Source organism: Scyliorhinus canicula, chromosome 11, assembly GCF_902713615.1.
Source record: "Scyliorhinus canicula chromosome 11, sScyCan1.1, whole genome shotgun sequence".
In the NCBI taxonomy this organism is placed as follows: domain Eukaryota; kingdom Metazoa; phylum Chordata; class Chondrichthyes; order Carcharhiniformes; family Scyliorhinidae; genus Scyliorhinus; species Scyliorhinus canicula.
This window is the reverse complement of record NC_052156.1, coordinates 95,008,772-95,030,987: the sequence shown is the minus strand read 5'-3', so window position 1 is coordinate 95,030,987 and position 22,216 is coordinate 95,008,772. Positions and strand designations below refer to the sequence as shown.

The 22,216-nt window shown below is 44.4% G+C and overlaps 1 protein-coding gene across 1 annotated transcript in view; it reads right to left on the bottom strand.

The window, feature by feature from the left end:
* LOC119973206 overlaps window positions 1–5,158 on the bottom strand; it is a 61,185-nt gene extending 56,027 nt beyond the window's left edge. Inside the window, exons 1-5 of the mRNA XM_038810861.1 lie at window positions 3,437–5,158; window positions 2,483–2,551; window positions 2,161–2,390; window positions 1,801–2,076; window positions 1,517–1,726 (exon numbers count right to left, since the gene is read on the bottom strand). The gene's annotated coding sequence lies outside the window, so the exon portion shown is untranslated. The remainder of the gene's footprint in view (window positions 1–1,516; window positions 1,727–1,800; window positions 2,077–2,160; window positions 2,391–2,482; window positions 2,552–3,436) is intronic.
* Window positions 5,159–22,216: the final 17,058 nt, after the last annotated feature.

Below are 22,216 nucleotides of genomic sequence, written 5' to 3'. Positions count from 1 at the left end.
AGAGAGATGGTCCTTTCACGATTTATTTCCAAAGAATATGAGCCAGTGTCAGCCTGCTCAATTGGTACTGAATCGCCCAATTCGAGGAGGAAGAAATGTTCGAACATATCAGGAAGAACATCTTGTCTCAGCGATAAATGTATGAAATGGTCTGCCAGGGAGAGGAGCAGAGGCACATACATTAGGATGATTCAAGGTACAGTTGGATGCGGTGAGGAAGGGGTTAATCTAACAGGAGTTAGGTCAGTGTGAACAGGTCAGCTGGAACTTCACCCCCATCTTCATCTATTGTATACTTCTTTCAAGTCGAATACTACAACATGAATTTCCTGGATAAAAGTAGGAAAGTACAAAATTCCCACAAATTCGGAAGCCTTTGGCTTCCTGGAAAACAAATTTGCAACCTTATCCACAGTATCTGAAGGAAAGGGCTAATGAGAGAAACAAAGGCAAATCAATTCAAACTGTGACAGATGCTGGTAACAAGTTCACCAGCTACCAACTGCAAAGAAAAGGAAGAAAACGATTGTAGCAAGTTATATGCATACAATTTTACTATGCATTGCAGTAACTACTATGCATATGCTTGCCAGGTTAGTTGAGGTTATGGGCATAATATGGCTTTAACAATTCTATGGTCCACTCCTTTGTGCAGTTTCTCGGTAACAAGTTTACCTTCTTTGTTAAGCTTTATTCAATACAAAGGATAATGTTAAACATCTTCTCAATCCCACATACCAATACAAACCAATACAAATGGAGCGCGCGGAGGTGACAGCAAGATAAGATGCAGCAGGGGCGGGAAGGGACAGAACATGTGCAGGAGCAAGAGTGTGTCTGGGCAGGCTGAGAGTTTGGGAGGGAAGAGAGCTGAGAGAGAATAACAGAGTATAGGCACAACACCACCTGTGACTGCTCCAGATGTTTGAAAATTAATTTTATCTAAAGCTATTAAAATATCAGGATAAAAATATTTCTTCCTAGTTTTCTTTTCCTTCAATTGATATCATGTGAAAGGCACCATCTTGAACCTCTCAAGCAAAAACCAACACCTACGTTCGGTCAGGAAGAATTCAAAAAGAGAATATGAAATCAATACCAGTCCAATAAACATCATTGGAATTCAGTTCAATACTGTCTCATTAACAACCCAAATCAGTTTCACACAAGCAGCACAATTTTTGTCAGGAATATAAACCAGTTGGTTGTTGTTTCTCTAAAGGTTGTGAATATGCTTTGCAGAAAACGTCAGATAGCTGAAAACAAACAAGTCACAGATATTCACTTTGCCCTACTTCCAAAAAAACAATTTATACAGATTTCATTGGAGTTGGTTAAGATCCACAGAAAGAGTAACCATGACGGAAACATAATGGCAGTGCAGCCCTTGTGAAAGTCTCTCTGAAATAAATACTTTATTGACAAGTTTGTTGCTAGCTTTTTGAAGGGCAGAGACTCATTGGCGTCATATATTTCCCTCTTCTCCCACCCAGCGTAGGTAAATTAAGAGTCTTACCTTTGCAAGAAATTTTGTGTACATCATCAGGTGCTTTTCAGTGGCAATATCTGAACTCTCATCAACAACCAGAGAATGAACTCTGGCCTGTTTTAATGCTATTAAGTTTCTTCTGCCTCAACAGGTTCATTAAGAGCTGCAACAAACTGCCAGCTATAATTTTTACTTCTGTGGCGTCTACCCAATGACACACCATGGCTCTCTATTAACCTAAAATAAAAAATTATTGTCAGAAAGAGATGGAAACAGCAAAGAGAAAAAGAATCTGCAGAAACAGTATTTACCTGTGTAAGCTTTTGGCTTTGGATATGGGTAACTGTTCCTTGATTAGCCAAAGGACATTTCTGAGGAGGTGGACAACGTCCTCTTTCGAGTCATTGTTCAGAGCATCAGTAAACAGCGCCTTCTCCCAATTGGCTGCATTTAATGGTACAGACAGCGCCTGAAGATGTTCCCGACTGGCCAGATGGCGAAGCAAGTAATCTTTTTTCCACCCACCTTGTGGTTGAGACCTACCACTTGTCCACTCAGTGTCAGTAATGCTATTATCAACACAGACTCTAAAATAGAACACATCAAATAAAATATGTTGTGCATATCAATTTTGGAATTTTTGATAATGCCCGCTTGTTAGTTATGCTTACTTGCAATAGCACTTGTTCTGTTGCTCATCATATAGAAAGCAGAACAATCGTGGGTCCATCTGAATCCATGACTTTATTCCACAATTACTTCCTTTACATTTTCTCATCACTCCAAAATCAATGTCAGATGTTTCCTTCAATTCGTCATCAAAACAATTGGTATAGCTATCAGCTACTTTGTCATCATCTTCATCAATCTCATGGCCATTAGCAAAATCCCCTTCAGCATTCTGCAAAGGAAAGATGTGGAGATTGCATTTCAAGTGATCGTTTTTAAAACTAAATCGTTAAAAACATTTTTTTTAAAAATCAAAATTATTACCTCAGGTGATCTTGTAGTTTTACGGTGAAACAATTCTAAAATAGAGCGATGCATTGTATGTCCATCCAACTGGAAAAATGTGAAACATGGAAGTTAAAAATAAAATACGAAATGCTTAAATAAAAGAATGATAAATTTAAATGTGTTTTTATCCTTTCTGCTTCTGTGAACAATAAGAGCTTTTAAATCATTTGACCGATTTCAGTATTTTGGCTTTTCCATTAATAGGTAAATATCTACGTGGTTTCCTAAATTTAGAACACACTTTTTAGCACTGTCTTCACTAATACTGCAATTCCAAATCAATCAATTAGTTAAATGAGCGTAATTACCTAAGACACGGATTCTAGGAAGCTACTAGGAATCAACTTAACCCATGTTTTGGTAATTCCGAGACACTGGGGCTCTTCGGTACCATTGGAATTAATGGAATGGATTGGCGGCAATAGCAAATATTGCAAAAGATACTAGAAGAGCTAGTAATTGTAAAACTAAGAAACATATTCAAAAAACAGCCCCATTCCTTATAAGTCTGTAATAGAAATAAACTCAAAAAGAAATCGTATTGGCTATCTTTATCCAATCAACAACTAATTCTCTATTATTCAATCATACAAACACACTAAACACCATCACAAATCATATGTTCAATTTCATCACAATTCTTTGCAGCCTTTGCACAATACGTATTACTCTTATGTGTACTCTATTACTGTTAATTAATCGCTGCCCGTCTCTACTGTTGCCCTACGATAACGAATTGTTTCATGGAATTTCTCATACATTTCCATCCTAAATGTCAAGCTCGGCAATGTTCACTGAAAACTCAAAAGCCTAAATTAAGCACTTCTTTTATGTCTCCTTCAAAGCCTACTGCTCCCACAGTACAGTATAAATTTTATTGAAAGGAATAAAACACATTTAAAAACACACTATATATTATTTTCCTCTTACCTTTCAAAACTTAACTTGCACCCTTTTAGCGACACAGCTGCACATCAAAACCAGCTGGTCCTTCCACAGCCTTGCTGAGTTCCTCCAAAGTTGCCCATCTTGTGAACGAATACACTTGTCGATTCTCAAATGCTTCAGCAGTCTTTTCCCCACTGCAGCCGCAAAGCTTCCTCAAGTCCCCAAGACCACCAAAAAATGATTGAAAACTAAAGACCGCAGTTCTGGAGCCCTGATTGATTTAAAGCTGACCGCAGGCTGCTTTTTAAAATAAAATACACAGGGGGCAACTCTGTTTTGGTGCCAGTTAGTGGGCAGAAAAGAACAGCAAGCACAAGTGACCACAAAATATTCTTCAGGAAGTGTGTTTGTACTTCTGTCAGTGGAAATGCTGCCCTTGCCTACTCTGTACATACGCCAGGAGGCCAAAGATCGAAATATCACCCTGACATGCACATGTACCCCTTTGTCACTTCCCTCCCACGACAAATCCAAATGTATTTCCTCCATAAATACAGGAAATCTAAAGTACGCTAACTCATCGGTAATGTGTGGCAACTTGCATTCAACCTTAACCAAGACTTGTATCACAAATGCGTTTGGACCACTATTAAATGTTTTATCACTATTAGCGTTTGTTAGACCATTTTACATTTCTGACATCTCCTGCAGCATTAGCTGGGCCCAATTTAGACAAATTGCAGCACTGGTGAAAAAAATTAATAAACTTTCAGATATTTAAAATTAGCATTAATGTAAAAATATCAATGATCTTTCTACAATCATTAAATTAAATTTACAAGTAAAAGTTTTCAAAATGTATCCATTTTTCTTCAGTACATTGTAGTGCATTTTCCCACTATTCTTTCTCCCCAAGGTTTAAGGCACATATATACCACAAACAAATTTACAAGTCTAAAATAACTGAACAAATATTTCACTTTGTGTTACAGCCATACCAACATAAATGGGCCATTTACATGCAATTCGAAAGCCTAAATTATGAAAAATAAAAAGAATACCAGATTGAATATAATTTAAAGAAAATGCTTCTAAAAGTGCAGCCTATAACAAAATGTTCATTGGAAACCTAAGGCTGATTAGAAAAGTTGCCCTCATCAACTTGTTCAACAAAGGCTGGAAATTACTGCTGCCCAAAATGTATTGATTATTAGAATTGGTTTATTACTGGTTTCATTCTACAATCAGGTCATATCAAAACTCACCTATGACACAACTCACCCTGAGCAATCTCAGATGTCACCATATTCCCACATTTCAACAGAGGACAATACTAGATTTCTTCTCTTAACTTTTCAAAATGTGATGTACCAGCTGATAAACTTTAATGCCACTCTGAACAAGGAAATAGGGTGAGAATTAAACTCACCGCTAAAATCAAAATCATAGATAAAACATGAGAACAAAGGCACATACACTTCTACCTCACCTAAGTTTGCAGCCAACTACAGATTTACATCTATAATTGCACAGAATCTTCTAACAATAAGATACCTGGGTATATGGAGAAAGGTGGGGAAACAGTGTTGAGCTACAGACCAGCCATGACCAAATAGAATCGAGGAACAAGCTTGATTGACTAATTGTCCTCCTCACATTGTTATGCACAACAATACATCAATTCCTGTTCATGGGCAGCATGGCAGCATAGTGGTCAGCACTATAGCTTCACAGCGCCAGGGTCCCAGGTTCGATTCCCGACTTGGGTCACTGTCTGTGCAGAGTCTGCACGTTCTCCCTGTGTCTGCGTGGGTTTCCTCCGGGTGCTCCGGTTTCCTCCCACAAGTCCCAAAAGACGTGCTGTTAGCTAATTTAGACATTGAATTCTCCTTCTGTGTACCCGAACAGGCGCCATAATGTGGCAACTAGAGGCTTTTCACAGTAACTTCATTGCAGTGTTAATGTAGCCTACTTGTGACAATAAAGATTATTATAAAAGAGGTAAAATGCCTGAAGAAATAAAGGAGCAACACAACCACCCCTCCACGGCCCACTAAAATCAAATGCCATTTATAACTAAAATTTGACTCAAAAAGCTACTGAGGCTTAAATACCAATATTTACCACAGCAACTGTAAATTTTAAAAGCTCATTCCTATCCTCATTTTTATATCTTCAAGTTTTTCCCTCTGGCGAGTGGTTTACCGTTCTCCTACATTGAGTCCACGGAGTGTTATACAGAGAACAGAGCCATAAGTGATTAGTTCCCATGACATATTTACATTTGAATCCACCGTCAGATACAAGACCCACTATATTTTCATCGATGAAGTGAACATTGTGCTGCAAGGCAGATAATGACAGGAGAGCAGTATAGGTGGCAAATTACTAAACATGCATTGTCGCTTCACAGCGGGTTTGATTCCCACTTGGGTCACTGTCTGTGCGGAGTCTACATGTTCTCCCTGTGTCTGTGTGGGTTTCCTCCAGGTGCTCCAGTTTGCTCCCACAAGTCCCGTGCTTGTTAGGTGAATTGGACATTCTGAGTTCTCCCTCAGTGTGCCCAAACAGGTGCCGGAATGTGGCGACTAGGGAATCTTCACAGTAACTTCATTGCTTTGTTAATGTAAGCCTACTTGTGACAATAATAAAGATTTATTTTTACATAAACATTTTAAATGTCCAAATATCCTTCCTATTGTATCTACAAGGATATATTTTAATGTATTCTCAACATAAAGCTCTTTGGGATTTTTTTTTCAATTAGTTCATGGGACGTGGACAGCCCTGCAACAGCTGTGCCAGCATTTATTGCCCATCCCTAATTGCCTTTGTGGGGCAGTTAAGAGTCAACCACATTGCTGTGGGTCTGGAGTCACACGTTGGCCAGACCAGGTAAGGTTGGCAGATTCCATTCCCTAAAAGGACATTAGTGAACCAGATGGATTTTTGTGACAATCAGCAATGATTTCATTCGGCTTCTTTTTATATTTCATTCAAATATCACCATCTGCAGTGGTGGGATTTGTACCCGTGTCCCCCAGAGCATTATTCTGGTCCCTGGTTAACTAGTCCAATGAAAATACCACTATGCCACCACCTTCCCAGAATAAGTAATTTCATAAATAAAAGTTATTTCCTTATTAACATAATAATTCCCAAGAAATGCAGATCCATTTTGCAAAAGGTGTACATTATCATGACTCCCTGTCCTTGGCTTTACACAATCAACGGAGTAAGCATTACTCTGTTGGCCTGAAACAATTTCAAATTATTAGAATATGCTTCCTAGATACACCATAAGACAAGGCTTTATTAACTTCTTTACTGGTAAAGTAAGTTAACATAGAAACTAAACTTTCCCTTCAGCAATACATAAAGAGAATCCCGAATACAACTGCCTTTTACTCAACCTCGCAAGAAGAGGTATGCCCAGTCTGACCATTGCTCTCACCAGCATTGCCAACAACAATCTCATCAGCATTGCCAACAACAATCTCATCAAAATGGTTTGCCTCCCTCAACAATTTTGTCCCGACTCAAATGTATCGATCACCAGCACCCGCAGTATTTTGCTTTTATACGATCGTACTGCTGCCACAGTTGAAGTTAAATTACTCAAACAGACCAGGAATCGAATCTGGGATGGGTATGTCTCAGCCACTTACTGGATGCTCATATAAATATTTGACTGGCCAATATCCAGCAAATAAATCAACAGCAGCAAGGTAAGTGATACAGCACCAAGTGCAGTTCTGGTCCAAGTACCTTTGGGTTTCAACAGAAAGCCGCTCGGAAAAAAACCAGCTGGAGCAGAATGGTGGGTGAGCAAAGCTTGTGCTCAACAAAGAAAATTCACAAGAACTGATGAATGGGTTTTTAAAATCCTGTGTGTTTTTTTTTAAGAACAATCACCATGCATTGCTTTCCCAATTACACGATAAATGTCGGCAGCCAAATCCCAACACGCTGAGCTCCACTATGTTGCACAGAAACTAAGAGTTCTGATGCACAGGACTAGTTTATAACAGAACATAAGCTTGCACCTGTATTTTCAATGGCAAGCAGCATTCCACAACAACAGTGCAAAACACACAAAGCAATATTGACAAATATGAGAAACCCAATAGCACAACACATTTCAAACCTGCTCCCAAAAATGCAGCACATTCATTGCCTGTGCATACTCGAGATTGTCCTGCCCAAAATGCAGCCAAGTGCCCCATTATCACTGGCCATAGAGCACCACATTAGACCATAAGATATAGGAGCAGCATTAGGTAATTTGACCCATCATTCAATCGTGGCCGATATGCTCCTGCCTTCCCCCCATAACCTCTGATCTCCATATTAATCATGAAATCTGCTTATTAATCAAAAACATCAGATTTGTACTTGAGGTCCAAAGATGTGCGGGTTAGGTGGATTGGCCGTTCTAAATTGCCCGTAGTGTAAGGTTAATGGGGGGATTGTTGGGATACGGGTTACGTGGGTTTAAGTAGGGTGATCATTGCTCGGCACAACATCGAGGGCCGAAGGGCCTGTTCTGTGCTGTACTGTTCTATGATCTATGATCTAGGTGTTGTTACTTACAGGGCTACAGACCAAGAGCTGGATGGTGAAATCAGACAGAATAGTTCTTAGCACATCAAAACTAGCAGGAAATTTAGTCTCGCGAGCCTGCTCCACTGTTCAATACGATCATGGCCTCATCTCCACCCTCCTGCCCGTTCTCCATGACCTTTCAAAGGTTCATAAGGTATAGGAGCAGAATTAGGCCATTTGGCTCATCGAGTCTGCTCCGCCATTAGATCACTGCTGATCTCATCCTGGCCTTAACCCCATCCTCCTGCCCGTTCTCCATAACCCTTCCACCCATTACAAATTAAAAATCTGTCTTAACTCTTCCTTAAATTTACTCACTGTCCCAGCGTCCACCGCACTCTGGGGTAGCGAAATCCACAGATTTACAACCCTTTGGAAGAAGTAGTTTGTCCTCATCTTGGTTTTAAATTTGCTACCCCTTATTCTGAGACCATGACCTTTTGTTCTAGACTTCCCCAGAAGAGGAAACATCCACTCCGCATCTACTTTATCTAAACCAGTTATCATCTTGTGTACCTCAATTTGATCTCCCTTCATTCTTCTAAACTCTAGAGAGTATAGGCCTAAATTGTTCAATCTTTCTTCATAGGACAAACTTCTCATCTCTGGAATCAATTAGGTCATTGATTGATTGCCATCAGGCAATGGACAAATAGTTACAAGATGCATCACAATGACAAGAACTTAACTTCATTGAAGTGTTAACGTAATCCTGCCTATGACACTAATAAAGATTATAACTGCCTCAAACAGTTATTTATAAACTACACGGTAACACAACTTATTCTCAGTTCCCAGATAAAATCAGACAATTACTTCTTCCTGTGCATATCTAACAACCCTCTATGTTAAGAGGCATTGTTCACCTCTTTTAATTAGAAAGCGAATTCACATTCATTCCTCCATTTTCAGTTTTAAAAGGTGACCCAATATTATCCCATCACCTCATTCCTAGGCGAGACATGCTGCCGTTATAGTGAATTAGCAGAATGTGGGGTCCTAAACATCCTCAACTCTGGTCTCAGAGAAAAAGGAATGTGTTTAATAAGTGAGTTTATGCAAACGTCAGTCACATCATGAGGAACCATGGAAGATACCACGGCCCGTTCTCCTACATTATTCTCTGTAATCACTGGACTTAAATGAATCACTGCAATCTTCTAAATACTTCCTTCACACTACAGAAAACAACAAAGTTGTTTTTAAATTAACATGTACATTTCTTAATAGTAATTAATCTCCAATATGTTTATATCTAGGTTTTACAAACTAACTAGAATGGCAATCACAGTGAATAAATACACTGCCAATGACAGATCATCTCCAAGGTTCTTTCACTTGCAAGGCAAGACCTTTAACTCACTTATACCAATGGTATTAATGAATTACAGGTCACCACCAAAAGCTGGACACCACCAGACTCCTGAATTTTGAAAGAAATCCAGGGTCGCTGCCCTGTAAGAGTCATAATATGGGCTGTCAAAAGTAAGCAGTCCCTCACTTCTAGGAAACATTTACCAATGTCAATTCAAAGCAACTCTTTAAATCTTCTTGAAGTGGGAAGTGGAAAAATATCCAACAAAAATAAAAGATGAAGATATGTAGATGGAAAACGCACTCTCATTTTAAAGAAAAGTTAAATAAAGGACGGTTTAACAAATTACTAGATGCCCACACAACAAAATTAGAATACTGACAAAATAAATCAATTCAAAACATGCAATAATAGCCAATACGCTGGTCAAATACATGTGACATGCACACATTTAACATTAAAGCAGGGGTCGAAATTCACAATTGCCTGGTAACCCCAGGCGATAATATATTTATTATGTTACTTTTATTTTCTTTAAAAGTCCAGCCAGCTATTCGTTGATGAGAGATACTGTGGCAGCCAGTTATCCCATCTGTAGATGGGGGAAATATGTGCCATTCAGCATGAAGAGGAATGGAATACTTCAAGATCTTATGCCTCAAAATTAAGGATTTTTCCTCCTCGAATTAACAAATATCATTAGCCGGCTGACCGGCTACTTCTATTTAGAAAAGGCTGGATTAAAAGTAAAACACATCTCTTACCCCCACTTTAAAGTTTTAAACCATTACATACTTTGAATTTTGGTCAAAATTTAAAGTCACCACCATCGGGTTGTTTTGTTTAAATTCTAAGAGAGTGAACAATGTTGGCACTATTTACTGGTATTAAAACATTTGACAGAAGTAAGAGAGATCACCAACCATACAAGTGAATAACTTTATAACAGCACCTGGTGGGCCCTATTCTGTGTATTAAGGATTTGAATTGAAAAGGTGTGTGAAGGTTGATGGGGCCGTTCACGTCCCATAGAATAATACAGCATACCTCACCAGTGAGCTCAGAGTTCCAGGCGTGCTCACTCGTGCAAAAGACCACCATAACTCACTCGCGCCCATAGCATTTGTGAGTTATGGCCAACTCACTGTCACCAGTGAGATATCCTCAGTGAAATACGGGATTATTGCAGATGTCAGACAGAACAGGAGATCCCAATCAATTTGAACCATTAACTCCAGAGAATTTACACTCAGCTTTCAAACGGACAACCAATTTGCTTTTTACGTTAAAAAAAACACTTGTTTTTTTAAAATCAAGCTAATCGGAATATTTATCTTTACTATTATTTCAAGACAAGACAATCACAGGATCTTTGCATCAAACTCCAGCAAGTGGCATTTATACATTAAAATGTCAACCAGACATCGAAAATGGAACATAATTAAAGTTTTTAAATAAACAGAATTGAAAAAGTCAGGAGAAACTGCATTTTGTTTCGAAAGCCAGCAACTACCAAAGCAAGAATATTAACTTGCAAAATGCGGGTAAATACGGAAAAAACACAAAACATGCTGAACATGCTATTTCCAGCTTCAATTGATTTGTATGGATTGGCAGAACATAGTGGTTCTATGTTAGATTAGGGATTCAAGCACAACATTTTAAGAGTGCTGTCATTCACTTCAAGTTCACCATTCCAAAAGAGATGGTGGATGTTCAAATGTGTGTAGCCATTACTAAACAAGCTCCCATTAAAGAACCCTTGCAGTACCACATCATAAATTTAGTTATCAATCTTTTAGTGCAGTTCGTCAACTGGAACAAATGCCCAATTAGCAACTAATCGATCAGATGGTTTGACAAGGAACTAGGCATTGTCTTTAATTTCATTCTTCTGACAGTCACACCTAACTCTGCAAAAGTGTCAAGAGCCACTACAGCAGAAATGTCATCGAACCAGGGTCACTGATGTCACAGGGAATCATTCTATAATAATGCAAATAACCCACTTCCACTTCTAACAATATACCCAATATGCCTCAAAATTAAGGATTTCTCAAGGTTGTTGTTAGGATATCACAACCGGTGACAGTACATAAAATGCTTTTCATTTACATCAAGTGCAACTACTATAATTCACAAGCACTGGCCGCACAAGTGAGTTCTGGGTAAAGCATTTCACAAATGCAAAACAACATGGTTAATAGCAACGTCATTTCTGGCACTGCAGTGAAATACTGAGCACACGATATTGATTGGACACCCACATGCCTTCTCAATTGGAAGATGTGAGTAGACTGTATTTAAGTCGGGAACACCACAAGTCGTGATCAAAGTTTTGAACGGCGCAAAGTGAAGGAGTTTGCTGCAAATCCAAATGGCAAAGGGACAGTTTTGAATGAGTGGATGTCTTGAATCCAACTGTATTGATTCTGTGACATACTATTTAAGATTTAAACAGCATTAAGTATAATTCCCACGTGTGTATCATCATTGTTCATTCTCTCAACACGACTCTCAATTACACTGCTCACAGAATCACATGTAAAAGTTAAAAACAATTTCACAAAATAGAACATTTCAGACAGCGTCAGAACATAATGTTTCATAACCATCTAAGGTTCAAATTTCTTGTTTACAGACAATAAACAGTACCTCTGATGGCTGACAGATTTCCCAGCTTTCTTTTATTTGCGTGAAAGGCACGTGTGACCCATGCCATGTTGGGCATGCCTGCTCTTTCACACTAATCAAAGAAATTCAGATCAGTCTCATTGGCAAATTACCCTGCTGGGTTCAAGGAGTCCAATGGACATTACCAGTGCAGGAACCACACATATTACCAAAAGATTAGCATACAATTCTGTTATAACAGCCAAAAACCGCTAATTTCCAAGAACACATGTAACCAACACCAGGGAGCACCCAAACGCAGGAAATCCAACAACTCCAAGGGGCAAATGCCCCCGAGTGGCAGTGCCCACAACCCCACAGGGCAGTGCACACAGCCCATACCCAGACTTGGTCAGGGTCCACATTCAAAAGACTGCCCCACCCCTGGAGCGTGAACCACCCCTGCACCCGGCCCCTGGAGCGTGACCACCCCTGCACCCGGCCCCTGGAGCGTGACCACCCCTGCACCCGGCCCCTGGAGCGTGACACCCCTGCACCCGGCCCCTGGAGCGTGACCACCCCTGCACCCGGCCCCTGGAGCGTGACCACCCCTGCACCCGGCCCCTGGAGCGTGACCATCCCTGCACCCGGCCCCTGGAGCGTGACCACCCCTGCTCCCGGCCCTGGAGCTTGGCCACCCCTGCACCCTGCCCCTGGCCCTGTGACCACCCCTTGCACCCTGCCCCTGGACCGTGACAACCCCTTGCACCCTGCCCCTGGACCGTGAACCAACCCCTTGCACCCTGCCCCTGGACCGTGACAACCCCTTGCACCCGGCCCCTGGACCGTGACCACCCCTGCACCCGGCCCCCGGACCGTGACCACCCCTGCACCCGGCCCCCGGACCGTGATCACCCCTGCACCCGGCCACTGCACCGTGACAACCCTGCACTCGGCACCTGGATCGTGACCACCCCAGCACCAGGCCCTTGGACCGTGACCACCCCTGCTCCCGGCCCTTGGACCGTGACCACCCCTGTACCTGGACCGTGATCACCCCTGTACCTGGCCCCTAGCCTCCCCTGTACCGTGACCACACCGTAGCCGGCACCTGGACCGTAACCACCCCTGTACCCAGCCCCCGGCCTGTGCCAATCCCTGGACTGTGCACCACCCCTTTACCCAGCCCCTGGACCGTGCCCACACCTTTACCCGACCCCTGGACACTGCCGTCCCCTGTACCCGGCCACATGCCCAACCCTGTACCCGGCCCCTGGACACTGCCCTCCCCTGGACACTGCCCTCCCCTGTACCCGCCCACTGCCCAGCCCTGTACCCTGCCTCTGGACACTGCCCCACCCTGTACCCGGCCCCTGGACACTGCCCAGCCCTGTGCCCGGCCGCTGTACCCAGCCGTGGACAGTGCTAGCCCCTGGCAGTGTCCACCCTCTGCCACCCGGCCCCTGGGCAGTGTCCACCCTCTGCACCCGGCCCCTGGGCAGTGTCCAGCCTCTGCACCCGGCCCCTGGGCAGTGTCCAGCCTCTGCACCCAGCCCCTGGGCAGTGTCCAGCCACTGCACCCGGCCCCTGGGCAGTGTCCAGCCTCTGCACCCGGCCCCTGGGCAGTGTCCAGCCTCTGCACCCGGCCCCTGGGGCAGTGTCCAGCCTCTGCACCCGGCCCCTGGGCAGTGTCCAGCCTCTGCACCCGGCCCCTGGCAGTGTCCAGCCTCTGCACCCGGCCCTGGGCAGTGTCCAGCCTCTGGCACCCGGCCCCTGGGCAGTGTCCACCCTCGCACCCGTGCCCCTGGGCAGTGTCCACCCTCTGCACCCGGCCCCTGGGCAGTGTCCCACCCTCTGCAACCGGCCCGTGGCAGTGTCCACCCTCTGCACCCGGCCCCTGGGCAGTGTCCACCCTCTGCACCCGGCCCCTGGGCAGTGTCCACCCTCTGCACCCGGCCCTGGGCAGTGTCCCACCTCTGCACCCGGCCCCTGGGCAGTGTCCACCCTCTGCACCCGGCCCCCTGGGCAGTGTCCACCCTCTGCACCCGGCCCCTGGGCAATGTCCACCCTCTGCACCCGGCCCCTGGGCAGTTGTCCACCCTCTGCACCCGGCCCTGGCAGTGTCCACCCTCTGCACACCGGCCCCTGGGTAGTGTCCCACCCGTCTGCACCCGGCCCCTGGGCAGTGTCCACCCTCTGCACCCGGCCCCTGGGCAGTGTCCACCCTCTGCACCCGGCCCCTGGGCAGTGTCCACCCTCTGTACCCGGCCCTTGGATCATGCCCACCCACTGTACCCAGCCCCTGGGCAGTGTCCACCCTCTGTACCCAGCCCCTGGATCATGCCCACCCCCAGACCATGCCCAGCCACCAGACCGTTCCCACCCCCAGACCATGCCCAGCCCCCGACCATGTCCGGCCCCTGGACCTAGCCTGGCCCTGGACCGTGCCCACCCCCTGGACCCAGCCCTTAGACCATGCTCACCCCTGTACCCAGCCCCTTGACCATGCCCACCCCTGGACCCAGCAGCTGGACAGTGTCCAGTCTCTGTACCCGTCGCCCGGACCATGCCCACCCCCTGGACCATGCCCACCCCTGGACAGTGTCCAGCCCCTAAACTGGCCACTGACAGGCACCTTGTCCGCGGCCCGGAGCCTGGACAGGAGCGGCCTTTCCTGCGCTGCGGGGGCGGTGAAGGGCGCTCCCTCCGCTGAATACTAATGACGGCTGCCCGGGCGCCGCGGCCTGGCCTCTCCTCGCCTCACCTCATCTTGTGGATGTAGGAGCGGGGATGTAGCCCACCTACCCCGGTGCTGCTCTTGGACGCCAGCCACCAGTGCTGGTTACTCCGCTCCAGGATGCGAAGCTCTCCCCGGCGGTGAAATGCAGCGAGTGCGGCTCGGCCGAGTGGAAGGTGTAGAGAGCGCGGTACATGGTGCAGGCGATGGCGGGCGGCTCGGCGCTCACTCACTCACACTATCACTCCCTCCTTCACTCACACTATCACTCCCTCCTTCACTCACACTATCACTCCTTCCTTCACTCACTCACAATCTCTCCTTCACTCACACTATCACTCTCTCCTTCACTCACACTCCCTCAATCTCCGTCCCTCCGAGCTCTGGCTGCGCGTGCACCCTCCCCCTCACTGCGGCTCAGCGCGGACACGCAGCGTCTTAAAGGGATACTCCTCCTCTTTTAAAGGGGCACTCAATATTTTCAGCTCGCCTGTGGTCATTTGCACCCCATTCTTGTTTGTGCTCAGTTGCAGTCAGTGTCAGGGTGCCGCTAATTGCGCTGGAACAAACAAGTTGCCTTGACCTAGACCAACAATAAAGTTCAACCTTTTAAAATAATTTAGAGTACCCAATTTCTGTCCATTCAAGGGGAATTATTGTGGCCAATCCCCCTATCCTGCACATCTTTGGGTTTGGGGATGAGACCCACGCAGACATGGGGAGAATGTGCAAACATCCACACGGACAGTGACCCAGGGTCCGGATCAATCCCAGGCCCTCGGTGCCGTGAGGCAGCAGTGCTAACCTGTAGCCACCATGGGGTGACCACTGCCCAAAACACAAAATGGAAGATTGCAAGGAATGCAGGGAAAATGGACAGGTTGTAAAAAGCAAGCAGCTTGCAGAGTGCTTGTATATTTGGACTGCTGCAGAAACCAGTTTTGGCTGTTGCAAACCAGACAACACTATGAAAAGAAAACAGTTAGCAGATGTAATGAGGCGATACCGGGTGATCCCCAGCACAAAAGAAAACAAGTTAACACTAATCTATACAGTCATTGGAAGGCCAGACTTTCCAGCCGCCAAGAAGCCCAAAACAATGAGTCCCAAGAACCGCCCCAGTGATCGAGATACTGCCCCGTTATTGGGGAATTCAAATCAATCGATTGGGAAGAGACCCAATTGATTGCGAGAGTATAGAGGGTCCGCCCAGAGTGGGCGCAAGACCCTGAGAGGAGTATAAGACAGACACCGCGACCCAGCTCTCTCTCTCGTCCAGCCTCTCCTTGACCAGCCAGCCCTCCCAGCAGAACACCGTTGCAGCAGAAGAACCTTGTGGAGGAGAGGTCTGGACAGCAAGCCGCCAACAAGTAAGTGTCACAAACGCACGCTACGGGATATAGACACTCCTGACCCCTTTAGACCATAACTACTGGAAGCCTGCGGACCCAGACAAAGCTAGAAGTCGTTGTTCCCTGATCCGGCAGTCCCCTTGTCCAGATAGGTATTTGGCCTATTAGTGGTAGGATTAGCCCAGTCTATAGTTTTATATGCATGATTAGTAGATTACTGTAATAATAAACGTGTCTTGTTTGAACTTACTAATTGGTGTATGGTTTATTGCTTTGAACTTGAACTTGAACTTGTGGCGGTATCTTAACGATACCTGCCGACTCTAAAGCTAAGGAACGAAAACAGAGCCAAATTGAGTGTTAAGCACACTCAACACAGACAGAGCAACATACCACTGCACCACCTGTAACCCTAAGTTCAAGTTTACCCATTTTTAGAACTCCACGGTCCTTCACCAACTGCAAGTATCTATATCCATATTCTACCTATCATTTTCAATTGTTTCCTCTGTAAAGAACTGAATGTGCCGTCAATTACCACGAGACGCAAATGGTGAAACAATCGACGCTTTATTGCACAGAATGTTTGTGCTTCCTGCAGCCGGAACCAGAATGAAGTACCGCAGGAGAGCATGAACTATTCAATTCCCATGAATTTTCCCAGCACCATTTTTCTACTAATGTCGATATCCCTCAGTTCTTCCCTCTCACTAAACCTTTCATTCTCCAACATTTCAGGTATCTGATTTCTGTCCTCTTTTTTAAAGACAGAACCAAACTATGTATTCAATTGCTCAGCCATTTCTTTGTCCCTTCTTATGCATTCCCCTGTTTCTGTCTGTAGGGGGCCTACATTTCTCTTTACCAATCTCTTTCTCTTCACATATCTATGCTGTACAACGTTTAAATGTTGTCTAGCCAATTTACCTGCTCTATTTAATCGTTCCCTAAAATTTGACACATAATCCAATAGTGTATTTCAAACTGCTCACTCACCAATTTCTCCTCAATCAATTAAGTGCTCCTCTTACGTCATGGCCAAAGATTAATTTTAAAAAATGAATTTGGTTGACTCATTAGGTGCATCCCTAATTGCGAACAGTACAGATGGAGTTCCTTTATTCTTGACAATAAGCTTCAACATTGTCTTTAACGCCAGATGCCACCATTCTAACGCTCCCTGCGATTCTGGATGGTACGCAGTTGATTTAAATTGTTTTACTCCGAAGCTATCCATAACTCCTGGAATAACGTTACGGTAAACTTTATCCTTGATCTGATTATATTTTTGTGGGAAGTCCATATCTGGAAAAAAATTAAGTAACTCCTCCACAATCTTCTTCGCTGTATTATTGCGCACTGCCATGGAAACCTATTTAACACATCCATTATAGTCAAAAGATATTGATTCCCACTTTTCATTTTAGGAAGCGGTCCTACACAATCAATTGTAAAGTCCCTTGCAGAAGGTCCCTCAAATGCTGGAATTGGTATTAAGGGCGCTGGTTTTATCACTGCTTGAGGTTTCCCTATCACTTGACATGTGTGACATGATCAACAAAATTCAACTCCATCTTTATCTAGCACAGGCCATAAAATGTTTTTGTATTTTAGCTTGAGTTTTCCTTACTCCCAAACGACCTCCTACTGGTACCTCATGTGCTACTCACAACAACACCTTTCTATACCCTACTGGCAATACCACTTGATGAACTTGATGAACGCCCACTTTTCATCTGCCTGCATATGTAAATTCTCCATTTTCTCATTAAGACATCATTTTTAAGGTAATAGCTTTCTGGTATACACTCAGATTCCTCTTCCATGTATGCTTTCTCATACATCCGGTTTATTTCTATATCTTTCTGTTGTAACTGCCAACTTTCCAGAACTCAAAATATCCACCTCATCCTCCTTCTGTTCTTGTTCTTTTCCAACCATCTGATCAAAAATCGTTTCTGATAATTGAACTTCAACTTTATCTTCACTCTTTGATTTCTCCTCTTGTCTTAACATGTGACTTTGCGACCTTGTCACTACACAATCAAGAAAAATCCCAGGATATTTGTCCTTCAACAATTCAATTGTTTGATTGTGCACTGGCTTATCAACCACAGTAGGCATCACTCCCACCTGCGATGAAGCTATATCATTACCCAAAATAAACTGTATTCCTGGACAAGATAGTTTCACTATTACTCCTACTATTAGTCTTCCACTCTTCACTGGACTTTCCAAACTCACTACTCTTCTCACCCTGAATTCCACATATTACCACCCTTTCTGGCAATATTCCTCTCAAACTACATAACTCCTCATCTCTTACCATCAAGGATTGGCTAGCTCCCGTATCTCTTAAAAGTCTGACTTCTTTACCTACTCCTCCTGGTACACCTGAGTAAACTTTACCACACAAGTGAATTCTTTGAAGAGATCTGGCACCTTCTTATAATCACCTCTTGATCAGGCTGTACATTCTTTTGCACCTCCTTCACTTCAGTCGCGCTTTCCTTTACCACTTTAACAAATCCCACTGGCTTATCCTGTTTTACCATATCAGCGCTTTTCTTTGACCCCAACACTGTGACTTTACACGGCCGAGTTTATTACAGTAAAAACATCTGAAACTTTTCATTTTTCTTCCACCCACCTGGATTTATTTTTTAATCTGACGTATACTAACCTTCGTATCTTCCGTCAGATCTCCTTTACCTATACCACCTGAGTATTTATCTTTTCCCCAGTTTCTAGCTCTCACAGGCTGAAACTGATATAGACATAAAGAACAGTACAGCACAGAACAGGCCCTTCGGCCCTCAATGTTGTGCCGAGCAATGATCACCCTACTCAAACCCACGTATCCACCCTATACCCGTAACCCAACAACCCCCCCCTTAACCTACTTTTTTAAGGACATTACGGGCAATTTAGCATGGCCAATCCACCTAACCCCGCACATCTTTGGACTGTGGGAGGAAACCGGAGCACCCGGAGGAAACCCACGCACACACGGGGAGGACGTGCAGACTCCACATAGACAGTGACCCAGCCGGGAATCGAACCTGGGACCCTGCAGCTGTGAAGCATTTATGCTAACCACCATGCTACCGTGCTGCCCTATGTACAATTGAATTCTCATGTCGGAAATCAAAACTTTGATTTATGAACTGATTCATAATCATCTGCCATTTCTGCTGCTATCGCGTAGTTTAACCCTCTGCTCTTCCACATGAGTTCTCATGACATCAGTAATTGAATTTTTAAAACTCCTCCAAAATTATCATTTCTCTAAGAGTTTCATGCTTGGTCTATTTCAAAGCCCTTATCCACCTATCAAAATTATTCTGTTTGATCCTTTCAAAATCTATGTATATTTGACCAGGTTCTTTCCTCAAATTTCTAAACCTTTGTTTGGAGGCTTCAAGCACTAGTTCATATGCACCTCAGATGGACTTTTTCACCTCAGCATACATCCCATATACCTCCTCTGATAGTAATGCAAAACACTTCATTAGCTCTACCGACCAACTTGTTTGAATCAGTTAAACCCATATGTCCTGTAGCCATTGCATTTGTTTAGCTACCTTCTCAAATGAAATGAAAAAGAATTCTACATCCTTCTCAACAAACCTCGGCAATGCTTGGACATATTTAAATACATTCCCCACCAAACCTTTGACTATGACCTCTTGCGCTTTTCATGAGAATGTACCTTTAAGAAATGGGTGTTCATCAAATAGCTGCAGTAATGTCATTGTGTGGGTGGAGCTGGGTTGTGCTCTGGCTTTTACTTTCGCTTTCAGCTGGAAGCTGTCTATGCATTTGTGTTTTGCTTTCGTTTTAGGCCATTGAAAGCTGAATTCGGACAAGGAAGGTTCATTTTGTCTCTCTCTCTGTATGTTAAAAGGTGTCCAGATCACTTGATAATTTAAAAGTGATAACTGTCTTGTGTAAAATATTTATACCGAATGCTTTGTTAAAAAGGGTGTTTGGCTTAAGGATGTTATTCGGGAAGTTATTAAGGGTTACATATAGAGTACTGGATCTGTGGGGGTATTTGTGTTGGTAGTTGATAAAATGTTTACTGTGTGTTTATATAATGTTACTGAATTCATAGAATAAACATTATTTTGTTTAAAAATACTTAAGGTCGTGTTCCTGGAGCAAGGAAGGGATAGAGGCGGGCTGGCGCTGCCCAACCTTCTGGGGTACTATTGGGCAGCCAATGTGTCAATGGTGCGTAAATGGGTGATGGAGGGGGGAGGGGCGGCGTGGAAAAGAATGGAGATGGCGTCATGTAGAGGTACGAGCCTGGGTGCCATGGTAACGGCACCGTTGCCGCTTTCCCCTAAGAGGTTTACCACGAGCCCTGTGGTGGCGGCGACCCTAAGATCTGGGGACAGTGGAGACGGCATCAGGGGGAACAGGGGGCTCGATGGAGGCTCCACTGGGTGGCAACCATCGGTTCATCCCGGGGAACACGGATGGGGGATTCAGGGGGTGGCAAAGGGCGGGCATCAGCAAATTGAGGGACCTGTTTATTGGCGGGAGGTTTGCAGGCCTGGGGGAACTGGAAGATAAATTTGGCCTTCCCCAGGGGAACATGTTCAGATACCTGCAGGTAAAGGCGTTTGCTAGGCGACAGGTAGAGGGATTCCCTTTGCTGCCCTCACAGGGGACGATGGACAGAGTGCTTTCGGGGTTGTGGGTAGGAGAGGGGAAGGTGTCTGACATCTATAAGGTAATGCAGGAGGTGGAGGAGTCGTCAGTGGAGGAGCTGAATGCTAAATGGGAGGAGGAACTCGGGGAGCAGATAGAGGACGGGACTTGGGCGGAGGCCTTGGAGAGAGTCAACTCTTCCTCCTCATGTGCGAGGCTTAGTCTCATCCAATTTAAGGTGCTGCACCGGGCCCACATGTCCGGGACTAGGATGAGTAGGTTCTTCGGGGGTGAGGACAGGTGCACCAGATGTTCGGGGAGTCCTGCGAACCACGCCCATATTTCTGGGCATGCCCAGCACTGGAAGAATTCTGGAAGGGGGTGGCGGGGACGGTGTCGAGGGTGGTTGGATCCAGGGTCAAACCAGGGTGGGGACTCGCGATTTTGGAGTTGCGGTAGAGCCGGGAGTGCAGGAGGCGAAAGAGGCCGGTGTCCTGGCCTTTGCGTCCCTAGTAGCCCGTCGAAGGATTCTGTTACAATGGAAGGATGCAAGGCCCCCAAGCGTGGAGACCTGGATCAGTGACATGGCGGGATTTATAAAATTGGAAAAGGTCAAATTTGCCCTGAGAGGATCAATACAAGGGTTCTATAAACGATGGCAGCCTTTTCTGGACTTCCTGGCTCAGAGATAGGTAACTGGGTCAATAGCAGCAGCAACCCGGGGGGGGGGGCATTATTGTAGTGTTATTCTGTAACTTATAGTGTGTTAATTTGCGTTGTTGTTAAAATGCTGGGTGGTTCATGGGGATGGGGCGAATGTATATGATTGTTAATATTATTGTTATTTTCGGTATTTTACTAAGGTGCGTCAATGTTGTATAAAATCAAAATTTCTCAATAAAAATTATTTAAATGCCAAAAAAAAATTTAAAAAATACTTAAGGTCTCTGGTGCATAACACCTGGAAAGTGGGCCCTTGTGCTCCTCAACCAAAATCTATTAAAAATTGTAGGTCAGGTAAACACCATGATATACTTTGGGGTTTGCTAAACCCTGGCTCATAACAAATTGGGGGCTTGTGGGATAAAAGTCTATCTTTCGTGATTGGGTTGGCTGAGTGAACTTAAAGACAGTGAGTGGTGAGCATATTTGTGTTTGCTTTTCAGGTATGGTATTCCAGTTTAAGTAGGGAGTGTGTTGTGGACAATGGCAATTTCAGAGGCTTGGACGTTTTTGGGGGTGGAGAAGGATACACGCAATACCTTACGAACAGAGACTAAAATCAGGCTTTTGGATTTGGCAAAAACATTGCTGTTAACATTACCTGACAGAATACGAAAAGAAGAGGTACGTACGGCGGCAGCTGAGCATTTAAAATTCCCTGAGCACAGTTAGACTCATTGGAAATGGCAAAAAATAGTTACAGATCAGAGGAAGAAAGAAAAAAAGAAAGAATAGCCCTAGCAGAATGAAAAGAAAGAGAAAGAGTGGTACAGATCAGGGAAAAAGAAAAAGAGAAAGAGAGAGACAGGAAAAAGAAA